Here is a 15157-nt window from a genome sequence, read left to right as displayed (position 1 = left end):
AGGCTACAGTCACCAATTCTCCACTGCACTAGTATGGTCTTCCACCTATTTTAAAATCAAAGCCCATCGTGTTTAATCAAAATTTCCCTGGTTGTAAAAGCATGAGAGCTGATGGCTCATATTAGCTTTACCTGCTGACTTTGTGATTTAAACCTGTGTTCCTTCCTTTCTTCCTATATGGAACAGTCTCAATTATTTTAGCTTCTTCTTGGAAGGTAGCCCATTTCATTGCCCTTTCTGCAATGCCACTGTGCTCTGCAGGAGATGTGGAGACCAGAATGGCACATCACCCACAAGATATAGGTGCATTGAGCATTTATACCAAAGCCAAATGGTGTCGTTCATCCCTTCCCAATGAGGATGGCAGCCTTTGTGGTTGCTGCTGAAGTGATGTTTCCCTCTCCACCATAAGATGTGAAATTGTCTCAAATGTTTTACTTCCTGTTATCCATGTGGCTTTCAAACCATAAAAAAGCCTTTCCTCCAAACTTACAGGAGCTTCAGGCATTGACAGAAGTTTTCTGAAAATCCAAACATCTTATATCCACTTTAATCCTTCCTTATTGACACCCCACAGAACTTCAAGCCATTGGGAAGCAGGATTTTCATTTTCAGAAGCCACACTGACTTTCCCATTAACAGTTAACATTTCTCTACATATTCAGAGATCCTTTTCATTCCTGGTAGCATGACTCTTTGTTGTGTTGTTCCCAGGATCCCCTCTAGAGCCCTTTTTATAGTTGGGAATCACACTGGCAGCTCCCCAGTCCTCTGGCACCGCGGCTGCCTGTAGTGATAAATTAAACAGCTTGGCCAGCAGTTCTGCAGTTTCACATTCAAGCTCCTCAGGATTCTTGAATGCCATCCAGCTCTGGTGACTTATTAACATTTCTCTATTTGGTCTAATTTTTCCTTTAGTAATTATCTCAAATTAGTTTATGGATCTATGCACAAAAAGTGCACTTGACACAGGAACATCCCCGACACCTCCAGCAGTTAAAGACTCAATATTCTCTGCTAATGCTTTATCATCTTCAAGTAGCTTTCTTACACCTTTGACATCAAGCACTCCCCAAGATGCCCAAATCTTATTGGATTATATCCTCACACATAAATATAATACTTATATCCTAGCAGATATAATAAGAGATGTCCTAACATCTCAGAAGAACAGTCCCAAGACAGACTGTTTTACCTACCTGGTGTTCCCTTCTACCAACCTGTGCCCTGGAGCAGCTGTCACCGTGCTGTTCCCTCCTGGTGAAAGCTTCAGATACCACAAGAGATCAGTGAGATTAAACTGTCACCATGGCAGCCAGCTGTAAGGCAGGGTTGAGATTCAAGCACTAACAATCCAAGTTTGGGACAGGAATTTCCTAAAACTCCTCCTGCCTGGGAAGGCCAGCACAAATGGGAAGCAGCTTTTGTGTGATGTGATGACATTTATAAATGCCAACCAATCTGAGGTGCCAACAACTGCAGATTTTAGTGGTTTACCCTGACTGAAGTACCAAAGCCGGCACCTTCCTTGCTGCCACACAAAGTGTTTCTGTTCCTCAGCAGCACGTCCCTGTGACACTCACAAGGGTCTATGAAAATTCTCCTTTTGAATGAGGCTATGTGTAAGACTACCTGCCTGCACAAGCACTTGCAGAGTAAAGACTCAGTTTCTTTCTTCCACACCCTCCATTCCTTGGCATTTATACCCTTCAGAAGCCCACAGCAGTCCTGCCTTCCCACTCACTTTGTAAAAACTACACAAGTACATAGCTTTTACACAAGTACATAGCTTTTATCTTCCTCTTGCGTCAATCCCTCCAATCCCAAAGTCACTTCTGTTGCTTTCCTTCAACTTCCTTCTGTTTATCTACTAGAAAGTAACAAAGATCAAAGCCACCATTACATCACAATAAAAAAATCCCCCACCCTTCACAATGATTAGCAACATCAGACCCAATTTTCAGAAAGATATTTAAGAGTTTTTTAAAATACTTTACCAGCTTAGGTGCCAAATCCCAACAGTTTCCGAGAGAATCAAGCACCCACGCGCTTTCTGGATTCCCACTAGATGCCTACCCACATCTTTTAGTATGTAACCACATGAAACACTACTTTTGTTCTCAAGGTTAGGCTCTCAAGTGCTGCTAAGACAGTCCCTGAATGTTCCCACTGAAACACAGAGGCTACTGAGAGAGTTATGCCTCCTGGTTAGGGAGAAGAAAAAAAAAAAAAAGGAAAAGGAAAAGAAGTAGGGGGGAAAAGACAAGAAAAAGGAAAAAAAAATAAAAAGCTCTCCACAACTTTTGGATTTTGCTCTTTCATGCCAGGCAGATCTTACCAAATACCTGCTGTACAGTTCCTGCCAGATGAAAGCTTTGTTTTCATCTTGGCTATGAATTTTGAGGCACAGATGTTGCTGAAGCCTTTCTGTATATATTGCAGGGCATTCAGAGATAAAATGACATTATGATATATCAGAAATGTGTTTTCCTACTCCTCCTGTGCCTGCTGCTTCCCTGTTTGCCCTTTACACCTATATGACAGAACTAAGCATATTATTTCTTCCAGCACAGTTGTGTTTTATGTTCATTGTGAGCCTTTACTGGCAGTGTTTAGGTAGAAGGTGACAAAGAATCACAGCACCTCCATGAAAAAAGCCATCAAACTTTTGTACACTTCCTACACTATAGCACTTTTGCTATGAAGTGGAGGACTGCAAGGTAGAAGGGGGACAGCAAAACAGTAGGATTATTTAATTTTGTGAGACTGGCTGCAGCATTAGCAACTTAATTCTGTCTCAGGTAAAAATATAGTTCCAGCTGAACACCAGAAGTTTGGGCCCAGCTTATAATCATTCTCTCAATTCTGAAAAACTTCTGAAGAATACATGTAACACTTACCTGACACAAGACATTATCCAGATAGGTGATGGGAAAATCCCAAAAGTGCTCTGCTACACTAACAAATGAACCCACTAGGCAAAGCACAGAAGTCCCGACAGCATGGCAGGGATTACAAGAATTATTCCTCCGTATGGAATCAAAGGAGGATTCAGACCAACAGAACAACAGGATGGGGAGAAATACATGATCCAGTCGTGATTTTTTGTCAGGGTCTTTCTCACAAAGACATTTATTAAAGACAGAGAACCAGCTAGAGAAGAGTCAAAATCAAAAGGCTGAGAAAGTTTGGGCTGTTCAGCCTGGAGAAGAGAAGGCTCCAGGGACACCTTAAAGCCCCTTCCAGTACCTAAAGGGGGCTACAAGAAGGTTAGAGAGGGACTTTTTACAAGGGCATGGAGTGACAGGGCAAGGTGGGGGGTGTGCTGAGTTCCCACAAAGCTGAAGGAGGGTAGGTTTAGGTTTGATATTAGGAAGAAATACTTTACTATAAAAGTGGTGAGGTACCGGCACAGGTTGCCCAGAGAAGCTGTGGATGCCCCATCCCTGGAAACATTCAAGACCAGGCTGGATGGAATTTTGAGTAACCTGCTCTAGAAGAAAATTCCTTGCCTATGGCAGGGGGGTTGAAACTAGATGATCTTTGAAGTCATTTCAAGCCAAGCAGTTTTATGATTCTATAAAATCCATTCTGCACTAAGGACTTTCAGTTCTGCAGCATAAGCAGGTCCCTCAGGAGCTGACTGGGCAGGTGCTAGAGCTTCAGACAGCTTGGGGACAGAGGGATGTAGGAACAAAATAAGCAAAGTAAAAAGCTGTATACAGCAGGTATCACAATGACAGAATTAAAAGGCACTTACTTGAGTGTCAGTTCTGAGGAGCGGCTAGATCTCACCGTGTGTCTCACAGACCTTACTTCCAGCACTCAGACCTGCAGGCAGCTCCGTGATCTTTAACACTACACCACAGCTACAGTCACTCATACTGCTTTGCAAAGTTTCCTGCCAGGTCAGCTCACAGCCAAGTGCTGAAAGGGAAAAGCACCCTTGCCTTTGGATGGCTGTGTGCCACAATGAGCTCAGCTGTGTCAAGCTTCATCCTCCGATCTTAGCTCCTAAGAAACTCAAGCAAAGAGTACACTCCCAGCAGGTGGAGAGAGATCCCTCCTGTCCTTTCATCATGCACTCAGTCTCCAAGAAAATGCAAGTTCAGAATTATACTTTTAATGTTAATTTTGAGTTGACCACATCAAAAGGAAAACAGCTGCCAATGACCACATCCTCGCTTTATAGTTTGGGGGAGGAGGGGAGTGCAAGCTGGTTTTGAGAAAAAAAAGCAAAACACAAGTTTCTCATATGCTAGTTGAGAAGAATCTTAAGTCAACCACACTCTCCTCCAAAATTTGTAGTTAATTCATTAACAATTTAGAGCCCTCGCTGAGAGAGTTTTTCTGCTGAAACAAGCACAAGTTATGTTTACAGAGAACCCTTTCCCTGCTCAGCCCATTCATATCCCGGGAAAAAGAAGAAACGCTCACAAGAGCCCCATCATGGAAGGAAAGCACATGAACTCATGAGAAAGGAGAGCACAAAGATCAGGCATGCTCATCATCTTGGATTTCAGATGATTTACCTACAGCTACAGGAAGTGCAGATGGAACAGGATCTCAAGCCTTCAAAAACAAACACAGCTACGCCACACATTGGATGAGATCACCTTGTTGAAGTCACTGCTCAATACTGAGCCAAAATAACAGGGTGGGATTCAAAAAGCAACATTATCAGAAACACAAAGCATCCACTGTAATACTAAATTTAAAGCAGGTGTGATGCAAAAAGCAGAAAGCTACTTGCTGCTCAGGTGAGATTCTTTTCATCTTCATGACCGTAACATCCTAAACTGCACATTTATACACTTAATGCTGTCATATGTCATCATGTGATGAAATGTTTTTGAAACAAACAAAAAAAAGCCTACACAAACACTGTTGGTGGCATTTGGACTGTGTCCCAGGATGAATAAGTATTGGATCAGAAGGCAGGAAGGGCTCCTGCAGGATGTACCTAGTGTTAGAAAGAATTGGCTCTTAAAAAAACCACAAAGGTCACCTAGAATAAAATTGATTATGTGAATTAAACTAATAAAAAAATTATCTCAATGGTCATCTAATGAGCTGCAGGAGATAAAGGAAATCAAGCTGAAAGCATTTCAACATTAGCATTTTTCTAAAGTAGCAAATAACTTTAAAAGAAGCCTTTGCCTGCAAGAAAAGACTTTTTGGTTGGACAAGTAAATGACTAAATTCTTACAATTTTTTACAGCTCATCACTTCTAAATGTTTTTCTTTTGCAATTCAAGGACTTGTTTCAGAGGCACACAAAACAAATGAAAAGCTGGCATTCTGAAGTCTACAAGGTAACGAGATTTCGGATCTGGCCTTGCAGCCTTCTCCTGCCCTGACACCCCAAATCCCCTCTTCACCGTGAGTCAATTGGAAACAAGCCTGGGAGGGGGGACTGTTCATATGAGCTGGCAGGGCACTGTTTCAGCAAGTATAACTCGGATGTGAAAGGCAGAACCCCTACTATGACAGTGCACTGAGTCACTTGATGACAAGTCACTGAGGCATTTAGAGGTGGATTTTGAGTTCTAACAAGTGACACAGTTTTGCCTCCTCTAAGGGAAGGATGTGCCTTTATTGAACCTGGAATCTAAACACCGCCTGTGACCGTCTGCCTCCATCTAAAGACAGCCGACACAGAGCAACACATTGTTGCATATTTTCTGTCTTGCAGGAGAGCCCTGAAGGAATCTTGAGTTGTTTGCTTTCTCTTCTTGAATCAAGTCCTGCTTTTGTCATTCCCAGCCCTACCCTTACCTCCTCAGCCTTTCTAATGAAATCTACAGATTTAAATATTTCCAGATATCTCATCACCAAAACTACCAGCTTGATAGAGGAAGATAATGGGTTTCTTCCCCTATCCAGTCTTCATCCTCCTTCCAAGCCCCAAAGAAGATGCTTTGTACTGGGGTGGAGGACAAAATATTTCACCTCCCTGTTGCTCATCTGTGCTTGCCCAGTATCTTCAGGATCACAGAAGTATGAGGAATCTGTTTCTCATCAGTCTTAGGAGTGACCAGGGAAAGTAAAGATAGGCAGGAGATGAACAAGGTTTCTGTAGAAAGGCAAAAAGAAAACCAACAAACTAACAAACAATGGTTTAAGAGATATGATCAAGGAATGGAAGCAGAGAAAAGAAACCAAACAGGAAGAATACAAAAGTTAGTTCCCCCATACACACTGCAAGTTAAGTTCAGTATTGTTGTCAAGGCTCCCAGAAATGGCAAGAGATGCAAGTCTGACACTGGAGGTTACACAGCTCCAGATACAGTGTCAGTTTAATTTTATTCATACTCCCTAAAATCTGGTTTAGGAATACATGCAAAGGAATTGAAGCAGGCCTGGAAAAGTACTTCCAGTCTCACTTCTTCAGAGTCTTTTGGCTGGGGCATGGTAGTGGATGAGACTCCTGCTGATTGCTGTGAATATGGTACAGCCTTTTTACTCATTCTCTCTGCTACCAAGAGAGTCAAAATTGCACAAAAGAATTTATAGCATACACAAATGTAAGAGACTGCAATTTTTCCCAGATTACCTGATTGCCAAGACATATAGGCTGATGCAACAATAAGAAATTTGATGAGACAGAAATTGAAATGCAGATTTTTATATTAGATCATGATAATTGTGAGACAAGACTTGTTGCTGGTGCTGCAGTTTCTTCTCCTTTCTTCCCTCACAACTTCTCTGGCTTTCTTTAAGGCTACTCAGTGAAGACTTTAGTGATTTCAGAGAATTAAGTTATAATGCTAGTAACTCACTGCTAAGAGGTAGTGGATACCATCACTTCCTCACCCAAAATTAGGAACTGGAGGCTCAAACCAAAGCCTCTGTGTGCTTAAATCTCTTGATTTAAGTCTTCAAGGAACATTTGGATCAAATTCTGTCATTTTTCTCTACAGATACGAGTGGGAGAAGTCTTTTTGATATGACACATTTTTGCATAGCTTTTACATCTCCAGAATCTTGGAGCTTAACAGAAAGCATCAAACACCTTAACACACACCCACAACTGCATGCATTTTACCAAAGAACCTTACCAATTACTTTGATTATCACAAAGGGGATGGTTTTCATGAAGGACTGTGTGGTGTTATCACCATTTTATTTCTGGGTCTCTCTTTAAGTTCAGCTCCCAAAGCTTTTTCATTATCACCTGTGATCATGAGACCAGAGAAGCAACACTGGAAATGAACACACATTTATTCCAAAGTGGGACTGAAGATGAGCACAACAGCAGGTAAAACAGGGATAGGAACTATAGGCTTGTGGTTAACACTTTGAGCTTAAACAGGAAAAATTAGCTCTCCTGAGCAATGTGGCAAAAAATTCAATCAAATGTTTGTAGAAAAAAGAAGTAGCAATGACCACATCAATGAGAAGAGTCATCCATCTAGCAATCATTCCAGGATCTTAGTCTTTATCTTCCTACAGCCTCTCTCTTGCATGGCAACTAAGTATTCCAGAGCAATTTCTCATTTCAGCAAGATTGTCCCTGTGTCAGGTGGCTCAAACCCTCTCAAGCAAAGCCTTTATTAAAGATACCATAAAAAAAAAAAAAAAGACAACAAAACAAAAAAAGAATCCCAGACAATACCTAGTAAAGCAGAGAAATTCACATTGCAAATCCAGTTCTAAGTCATTTAAGGTTCCATAAAGCGATTAGATCTGTAGCTTTAAAAATTGCATTTATGTACTATGGAGGCAACATACATATTTCTGAAGAATTGGGAAAAATTTCACTCTTTTCCCTTTTAGGAAAGGGAATGCCCTTTCTATGCTCCACATACTTGTTCCTTGAGTTTCTGAGCTTGAATCAAAAAGTTTTCCCTCTGTAGGCTGTTGAGACAGATTTGTCTGATTTGCTGAAAATGGCCAGTATGTGAATATCTGCCCAATATTAGTTTTTGACCCTACCTAAAACAACATTAGCTCAATTATACGCTAATTTAGATCACTCTCAATAAAAGAAACTTTTTAGTACTATGCCTGCATCTTCAAGTCTATTAAAAACACTGCCCTACCCAAACCAATGTTTTACTAAATAAAACACTGACAGACTTGGGCTCTATTAAAAGTTAACACATTCTGTGGTTTGCAGAGGAAAATGACATTAAAATTTGTCTTGTGCGAGGTATTCCTGAAAGGATAAGGACAGATAAATTGTTCTATTTCCAGAAGAACTGCAAAATGTAACAGGACTTTGATAATTGAGTGTCTTATTAATTTTAATGAGCTAATCAATATTGCATTTTGAATCCTGATGTGTCCATTTGCTGCTAATCCCTCTTTGTGCTGTGCACTCCCTGGTCTTTGCAGCTGTTACCTGACAAATCCACCTTCTACTGTGAAGGGACACAGGAGTTCAGGCTCAGGTGACCAGTTTAATAAGTGAGAAAAGCAGAGGATACATTACGAGCCTGGCCTCATTTTTTTTCCCCCGTCTACCCTGACACAAGCTGGCATTAGAGAGCTCTGTAACAGCCTCAAACACCTCATACGGGTAAGCACAGGGCCTTGAGCTGAATGAATCCAACAGCTTCAGTAATGTGCAGAGAGTTGGGAAAGAGTGGTTGGAATATTCCTCCCTTCTGCTGCTGAAGGAAATCAGCTTTTGCTTCACCCCAAACAGGTCTGAACTCTGGAAGCACATGAATTCCACATCCAGCTGTGACTTCTATCCTCTCAAAGCATGATTGAAATAAGACATTCTTGAAATACCTACTAAAGGCAAATCATAGAATTATCCTGGCACAAAGCCTTCAAGTTGAACTTGTAGGCAAAACTGCATAATGTTTACTTACAGATACCTGGGGAAATTAAATACAAGTTTTACAAAAGGAATCACTTCTGTACTCTTTCCACAGAAGAGACTGGGTTAAGAGGCCAAGTCACTCTTATTTTAGGATCAGCAGAGAATGTGCTTTTGGGAATATGTAGGTACCAATAATAATCTATCTCTCTTGTGACTTCTTCATGCTAAATAAGTGACAAAGTATTTTGCATTACACTACATGCAAAACAGGAAAAAAAACCCCACGTGATGCAAGCCACTGGTTCAATTAAAAATATTTCTCACTCTAACTCGTACTTCATGAATAGAACATCAGCTCTCAGAAATGGGCTTTGCCTTGTAAGGGAAACATCATGTAAAATACTGATGTGCCACTACAGTCATTAAGAAAGGTGATAGTTCAAAGCCCTGCTGATGCTTAGAGTAAGTAACTCAAAGCAGTGCTGTGACCTCAGTAAGCCAGGCTGACAAATCGTCTCCTAACCTTTTGTACTTGATTTTCCTTCTCTCTGCTGCCACCTGGAAAGTCATCAAACGCCATCAGCAGTAAGCCATGGACAGACACTGTAACTACACACAGCAAGCTCACAAGGGCAGGAAACAAAGCCTTAAGGTAAACTTGAAAAACTTCTCCATTCCCAAAACACTCACAATCTGAATAGCAATTATTTTCCTCCCCCATTTTCCTTTAAGATTACAGGTGGACAGACTTTATGTTAAAAGAAGAAAAAAAAAAGGCATGATACAAGTCTTTATGCCCCACCTGCCTGCAGTACATACTCCCCACTTGACTTCCTCACAGTCCCATAGCTAAAGGCCCACCGAGATCAAGGAACTGTTTGCAGCTAGATGTCATGCGCTTCAAGGCAATCACTATATATTTTGTCCACTGTCTCTCACACAGTAGTTTGGATCACAAAGGGCTACTTTGGCAGAAATTATTTCTTTCCAGGAAGTACATTTGGCTACTACTTCGGCATTCTTATGATTTGGCCCAATTTTCACAAGCTAGGACTTTTTTTTCTACACCAATCACCTTTTTCTCTTCCTTTCTTTAAACCTAAGATGATACAAGGTTGCCTGATTCAGCACCACTTCTAACTTTTGACAGGAAGTGAGAAATAGAAAGGCTTGAAGGCAGTTAGACCAGCTTAAGAGTAAAACAAACTTGCTATATGGCAGGTCCAAAGAGTACAGATTGCAAGAAGGAAAGAAGCCATGAAGGGGAAGTTATTGTTTAACCTGCATCTCAGACTACACACAAGAGATTGATAGGGTGCAAGTGGAAGCCAGAACACTTGGATTGCCAGCCTGAAAGAGTGTATTAGTACACAAACCAGAACTGAATACTTGGACTTTTTCTTCAAATTCCCCCAGAAATCCACTTCTCAGATGGCTTTTCTTTGTTGTTGTTTTTTTTCCTCTTCCCCCATGCCAACAAAAAAATGCTAAAATGAAGAGAAAGGGGGAAAGCCACGCTACAACAGTGTTTTTGCTGATGGATTTGTTAGCAATGCTGCCTGCATCCCCAAAGTGAGAGGAGCAGGTAAAACTCCTCTCAGCTGCTCCAAGATACAAGACAACACATGGGAGACAGAGGAGACCAGGGAGACTACAAGAGGAATCAGCATTTTTTGAGTGCAACTCTCTGACCTCTTTTAAAAATACCTACAGGAGGGTGACACAAAACACATCCTAAAAGGGCCTTTTTCTCTCTGCAGATCATACTGGGAGCCTGGGGAGACACGTTCAGCTCAGAGCAACCATGTTTTGAGCTTGGAGCATCCATGTTTTCATCAAATGGATCCCCTGAAGAGCCCTGAAATTGCGATGTGCACCCCAGTGTCATGTGCCAAAAAGAAGACCATGGAAGGACCCAAAGACATCCACAGCTCTGAGGATGTGCCTGAGGCAAGATGGGACAAAAGTCAGCTCCCTTTCCTGCACAAAGCCAGGAGCAGTCATCACCACTGGAGCACTGAGCGTTACCCCTCACAGCCACAACATCCCATCTGCACATGCTGTGCATAACTGCACCCAAGGGCAGGAATTTCAAACTTGAACTTCAGTTTGCATAAAAGCCTGATTAGTACAAGCAGCATCAGGTACTTTTAACCTATTCATTCCCAAAGAGCATCATGTGCCTTAACCTCAGATGGGAAAAACTGATTGCTGACATCTGTGCTATATCAGTGAGAACTGGCTGACAGTCCCAGTTCTGCTGCCATCAAGGAGAATGAACCTAGCCATTCCCATCTCTGGGAACAGGGGTGCAAAGCAGCTCCTCCCAGGTGACAGCTGTGCAAGTGCATAAGAAGAATCACACACTGGACTATTTCTTCCGCAAGAGCAAGTCCTCAACATCAAGCAGAACATGCTTACATTGTCCTCAGTTCCTATAGAAGCCAAGACGTCAGGCTGAGAAAATCAGTTCGGCTCTTGGCCAAGTATAGAAAAACACTCCTTGACACAATACAATTCTGGTACATGGTATTATTCTTCCTTTCCATAGAGGTAAAAGGCCAACAGTAGGCATTCTTGTACCTGTCAGAGGCCTAGTGGCTGACTAGGTTTTTAAGAAATATGGCTCATTTTTAGTGGCCTAGTTTCAGTCTGTGTCTTGCATATCCTCACCAAGACTGGTCAGTTTCTTTACAAAGTCTATTTGCTTCTGTTATCTGCTGTTGACAGGATGAACTGTAAAACCAGAACACTTTGAGGGTGGAGCTCTGGATCATTTCTGTATTTTTCAACTGAGAAAAGTTTATTTCAGCTCTAGGTTGTTCTGTATGCTCTTAAGCATATAAGGAAATTGGACCATAGCAACAAGCTTTTGAAATTACCAACCTTCCCACACCAAGGAAGTGAGACAGGTGCACAAAAGGGAAAAAGAAGAAAAGAAGCCATACTGCAGCTCACATTTATAAAAAGACAAAACACTAGTCAGCACACTGAGGAAATTCATGCATTGGAATCAAAGTTGAGAGAAAAGGTGTCCCTTCAGAGACCTGGAAAAGGAAAATAAAACAGTTCTTTGACCTCTCAAGCAAAGAGAGCTAGCATCAGTTTTCAACCCAGTGCAAGCAAGGCAATCAGAAACACAATAAACAAGCAATATATTTTCACTTGTGGCAGTTATATTGGACTTGTCACATATTTCTTCCTATATCCCCAGGATGTACAGAAAAGCATGAACTAAAAGCCTCACTTTCCCCTATTCTTTTTTTTTCTGAGCAACTTCCAGAGCACATAGTATTCCTCAGAAACCAGTAAAAGCATTCTTGCTGTCGTGCTACAAGAGCATTTTCCTCTTCAAGTTTATTTTTGGCTTTCATTTCCAAATCAAAGAATGGCAGTTTTATCACCCCATTTAAAGATGCAGGACTCAAAAAAGGCTAAAAAAAAAAAAAAAAAAACACCTGGTGGTTTATTGTCCAGTCTTAGACTCCAGCTTTGTTATACAGTACAGCTGCTAACAAATTCTGTTCTCTGGCAATCCAGAGTTAAATAGAATCAGTATTTAGAAATATTCAAATTCCCACCATACCTTCTGTTCCCTGTGCAGAGATGAGCTTCATTTCTCTGACTTACCCACTAAAAAATGCACAGGGAAAAGCAGTCTCCAAGCATCCAGTGGACACACATGCAAACTGTTCCACAAGGAGGAGTTTTTCCAGCCTTACCCTATAAAGCTGAGAGCAAGACCAGCACACCCACACTAAGAGATACTGGAGCAGCAGACAGGAAGATGCTCCCTGCTTGGCCAGGTAATGTGCGCAGCACCGGGAAACTCCAGGTATGGAGAAGGGGGAGGAGGTTCAGTGAAAGGCATCCCTAAGCCACTAGGCAAAGAGTAATTTCGAGCAAAGAAAACAAACATTCTTCCGTCTGTGCCCGACACAGCCATTTCCCCCGGCTACAATACCTGCTTTCACTTTGAAAATGGAAAGCGTGGCTGACTGAACGGCTTTTATGGTTGCTCTTACACACATACATCTCTCATACATAATTACCACAGAAAGTACACCCCTTACAGCCAGTTCCAAGCAAGAGACAGGTTTTGACACTTATTTATAAATCTTGCTCCTGAAGAAAAAAACTCCTGGAGGCAATGTTGAAATAAGAATCAAGGAACGCTCAGCAGGAGCAGATGCACCGTGACACACATACGGATGCAGGCAGCTATTCCCAACAATCATGAATTTTAAGCCCTCTGGATAACAAAAGCAGCAAGACCAGGGGATTGCAGGCATGGTAGAGCTGTGGATTGGGGCATTTCCATGCACAGCAGAAGACAGAAGCGCTACTGCCTCTGAAGTCTCGTCCTGCTGGTGCTGCCTCCTCCATCGAGCTCCCAGGTGCATTCAAGAGCACCCAGAGGTGCCACACATCTCCGATGTTCCTTCACTGTTCCCCACTCCCCAGGCAGAAGTCCCTGCTTTGAAGGAGGCTGGATTAGAGACCACCTGACGTTCCCTCCAGTCTGAATTATGCCACGATCCCAAAGTTCAGCTTTGCTTTTAAGTACTTTACTAGCAAAAAACCCACGGCTTCGTACACACCCGCGGGCGGAGGGGTTAAAAGACAAGCTCCCACCTCTCCATCCCTCCTTCACCAGCCACACAAAGACCGAGGCTTCATCACCCCATTGCCCAGCATGGGTCCAGCTTCTCAATTCTTTGTGTTTGCCCAAAGCGCCCGCCCCTCCAGACGAAGCCAGGACGGGGTGCTTGGCAAAAACTGCGGGCTTAGCCCCGATTCCACCCCAACCTGTGCGCCGAGACCCCAAACATGCGGCCCCGAAGGGCTCCCCGCTCGCAAAGCCCGGGGGCTGAAAACAACTCCCTTTGTTAAATGAATGAGCCGGGGACGCAGGAGGGGGAAATCAGGAGGGGGAAGGCAGGGTCAGTACCCTCTTCTAAAAGAAAATTTCAAAAGGAGGGAGGAAGAGAAAGGCTGAAGAAGAACGCACCCGTCCGCTCAACCCCTGCGCAAACTTCCCGGTTACAAAACAAGCGAGGAAATCCCCTTCCCCGGCGCGGCGGGACTCACCTTCCGTCTGCCGCAAGGTGCTGCCCGGCTCTCCCGCGGCTCCCCGCCCGCCCCGCTGCCCACACCGCCCCTATTGTCGGCCCGGCGCCGCCCCCTGCACCCTGCCCGCCTTGCCGCGGCCATTGGCTCCGGGGGGCCCGCCCCGCAGCCCCCCTGCCGCCAAGGTGGGTAGCCGGGCCCGCCGGGGCGGGGAGCGGAGAGGCGAGAGGGGCAGGGGGCAGGTCCTTCCCGCTCCTCTCGGCGGCGGCCGGGGCGCGGCATCGCACCGACTGGCCCGCGGTGGAAAGTTTTTTTAGGAGGGGGGTGGTACCTTGGCGGCGCCGCAGAGCGGGACCCCGGAGCGTGGTGCGCTGCCTCGGGGAACTGCGGGCTGTGCTCGGGCTGTGCTCCGGCCGTGCTGCGGCTGCAGGCGGTCCCGGAGCCCGCAGCTCCGCCGGGCAGAGGGCGGGAGCGGCGCTGGCCTGCCTGGGACGTGGGAGTCTTGGGCGATCACGCCATCAGCGGAGCTGCCACGCGCGGAGTGGATCGCCGGCAATTGCACTCTTGGCGAGCGGCGCTGCGATGACTTTATGTGTGCTGCTCGTATCGCGCTGCGCTATCGCGGAGCCGGCTCCATTGTGCTGAGGTCTGTGTGCGTGTAGATCCAAAAAAGGCAAGAATAAAATGGGCTGTGCCCTGCTGCTGTGTTGCACAAGCCGAGGCGTCTATACCTTATATTGCCGGGATCCGGGTGTCCCGTCTCCCCGTGATCCACAGCTTGCTGGAAACTTGTCACCCTAGTTAAGAGGAGTTTTCGGCTCAGCGCTTGAGCTGTGCCCGGAGAGAAAAAGAGGAGGGGTTTGACTGCACGTACAGCGCCGGGCTCTCGAGAAGAGAGCGCGGGTATGCTGAGGTGCTCTTGGGCCGTGCTCTCTAGAGGTGCGAAGGGGAAATGTTGAAGTGAAGCGGGTAGTTACAGGCAAAAGGGAGACAAGCTTTGTACTGAGACAGCATGCCCTACACACTACAGATTATGACAGCGCTGCCACAGTCTCGCCCTTCCCCCTTGTACCAACATTTATCAGTTCCCGTGATAAGTTTGTTCGGGACCTAAACCAGCAGAAAATTAACATCGCAAAAGTAAACAAATGGAGAAAGCGAGAATTCGAGTCTGGGACTGATAGGGAGAGTGGGAATGCCACAGAGCTGATTTCAGCAGCTGAACCTGCTGTGGAATTGCGCACTTGGAAGCACTTCCCTCTGCCGGATACATTTAACATGGGATTCAAATCCACGCACACGGGCAGATTG

The 15157-nt window shown here is 44.2% G+C and overlaps 1 protein-coding gene across 6 annotated transcripts in view; it reads right to left on the bottom strand.

Annotated features, from left to right (window-relative positions):
* PAK1 (p21 (RAC1) activated kinase 1) overlaps window positions 1-14573 on the bottom strand; it is a 77006-nt gene extending 62433 nt beyond the window's left edge. For 2 of the 6 annotated variants that reach the window (XM_030946676.1, XM_030946723.1), the window contains exon 1: window positions 13868-14058. The gene's annotated coding sequence lies outside the window, so the exon portion shown is untranslated. The other 4 variants (XM_030946745.1, XM_030946685.1, XM_030946734.1 and 1 more) reach the window with 4 other exon arrangements.
* Window positions 14574-15157: the final 584 nt, after the last annotated feature.

This window comes from Camarhynchus parvulus, chromosome 1, assembly GCF_901933205.1.
Source record: "Camarhynchus parvulus chromosome 1, STF_HiC, whole genome shotgun sequence".
Lineage (NCBI taxonomy): Eukaryota > Metazoa > Chordata > Aves > Passeriformes > Thraupidae > Camarhynchus > Camarhynchus parvulus.
Note: the sequence above shows the minus strand (reverse complement) of the source record. Positions and strands in the feature narration are given on the sequence as shown.